Source organism: Gossypium arboreum, chromosome 5 (assembly GCF_025698485.1).
Source record: "Gossypium arboreum isolate Shixiya-1 chromosome 5, ASM2569848v2, whole genome shotgun sequence".
NCBI classification, from domain to species: Eukaryota; Viridiplantae; Streptophyta; class Magnoliopsida; order Malvales; family Malvaceae; genus Gossypium; species Gossypium arboreum.
The window spans coordinates 68,331,769-68,333,990 of record NC_069074.1 but is presented as its reverse complement, the minus strand read 5'-3'; the positions used below and the strand labels follow the sequence as shown (position 1 = coordinate 68,333,990).

The 2,222-nt window shown below is 34.6% G+C and overlaps 1 non-coding gene across 1 annotated transcript; it reads right to left on the bottom strand.

The window, feature by feature from the left end:
* Nucleotides 1–750: 750 nt before the first annotated feature.
* Nucleotides 751–857, bottom strand: LOC128293410 (small nucleolar RNA R71). The gene has a single exon (XR_008283592.1). It is a non-coding gene; the product is annotated as a small nucleolar RNA R71 (small nucleolar RNA).
* Nucleotides 858–2,222: the final 1,365 nt, after the last annotated feature.

The following is a 2,222-nucleotide window of genomic DNA, read 5'->3' as shown; positions in this document are numbered from 1 at the left end:
TGCCTTTTTCTTATTTATAGTTAGTTTAGTGACCATCAAGTTTTTGGCACTATTGTCGGGGACTAAAATATTAGCAACACTCAATTTTTATTAATTTAGCCATTTTTATTTTTATTTTTGTTTTTAGTTTAATTTTACATTCTAATTTTTCTTTTATTTGTTTTTGGTAGGTTCCTTTAGTTTATGACTAGAAGAAACCCGTCGAGACCATTGTTATTTGATAGTGAAATTGAAAGTACAGCTTGCAGAAACCGTAGAGAAGTAGGGCAGAGTCGAGAGAATATAATAAACGAATAAGAAAACATTGTTATTACTGAAGAGTTGGGTGATAACCAAAATAACCAGCTACCTCCTATAGTTGTTGCAGATTTAGATCTTGTTCCTCGTACTATGTACGATTATGCCAAGCCCACTCTAATTGGGGCTAAATTGAGTATTGTGAGACCCAACATTGCTACAAATAATTTTGATCTGAAGCAGAACACTATTCAAATGATACAACAGTTTGTTCAGTTAGATGGTTTGCAAGACGAAGATCCAAATACTCATTTGGCCAATTTCCTGGAAATCTGCGATACTTTCAAGATTAATGGCATCACTGATGATGCCATTCGCTTACAATTATTCTCTTTCTCATTGAGGAACAAAGCTAAGTAGTGGTTGAACTCTTTACCACGAGGTTCTATTACCACGTGGGTTCAAATGAATTAGAAGTTTCTTCTAAAGTACTTCCCACCGGCTAAGATAGCCAAGTTGAGGAATGAGATCTCTTCCTTTGTGTAGTTTGATTTAGAGACTTTATATGTTGCATGAGAGAGGTATAAAGACTTATTGAGAAGGTGCCCTCACCATGGATTACCCTTATGGTTACAGGTTCAAACCTTCTACAATAGTTTAAATCCTTAACTAGACAGTTGATCGATGTAGCAACCGGTGGAACACTTAACAATAAAACACCTGAACCGGCTTATGAATTTATTGATGAGATGTCACTAAATAATTATCAGTAGAAAGTCATGAGGACAAAGCCAATGAAAGTAGTCGATATTTTCAACTTAGATAATCACCATGTTATCAAATCAGATAGAATAGTTAAATAAGAAAATTGATGGTTTATATGTTTCTACGCTAGTACCTCCGGTGATGCAATGCTATATGAATGGAGGAGGAATGAATAATCTAGAATGTTTACCTTTTGCTCCTAACACAGAGAACGAGAAAATCAATTATATGGGTAATAATTCTAGGCCTCAAAATAACCCTTATAATAAGCATTATAATGCAAGTTGGAGGAACCATCCCAATTTCTCTTGGGATGGTCAAGGAAATAAAAAAGTACAACCCCCTCTGGGCTTCCAACAACAATCTTACCAGCAACAGAAAAAGTCAAACCTCGAGGAGATGTTAACGAAGTTTATCTCAGTGTCAGATTCCTGCTTTCAAAACACTGAGGCAGCATTGAAGAATCAACAAGCATCAATTCAAGGGCTCGAGAACCAAATAAGTCAGCTTGCTAAGTTAATCTCAGAAAGACCACAAGGTATTTTGCCTAGCAATACCAAAACTAACCTAAGAGAACAGCTTCATGCAATAACTGTGTGAGATGAAAAATGGTTAGTTGAATCTAAATAAGAATTGAGGCAAGAAATTATGGTAAAAAACGATAAGGTTGAGGTAAGCCAGAAAGAGCAAAAGTCAGTTTTCAAAGAATATAAACCTAGAGTTCCATATCCTAATGCGACGAAGAGAGATCACACGAATGAACAATTTGGTAAATTTCCCAGACTCTTAAAGAAATTACATATTAACTTACCATTTGTTGAAGCTCTTTCGCAGATGCCTAATTATGTCAAATTTTTAAAGGAGATTTTGGAAAACAAAAGCAAGTTAGATGATTCATCGACTGTGGAGCTAAATGTAGTTTACTCGACCATATTGCAAAATAAACTACACAGCAAACTGAAAGATCTAGAGAGTTTTACTATTTATTGTTTAATTGGTAGTTTTAATATTGATAATGCTTTGGTTGATTTAGTGGCTAGTATTAATGCCGTGCCCTATAAAATGTTTAAGCAATTAGGTCTTGGGAAACCCAAACAAACTAGGATGAGTATTCAATTAGTAGATAGAACCATTAGATATCCTAGGGGTGTTATTGAGGATGTGCTTGTTAAAATAGATAAATTCATATTACCTGTTAACTTTGTTGTTTTAGACATTGA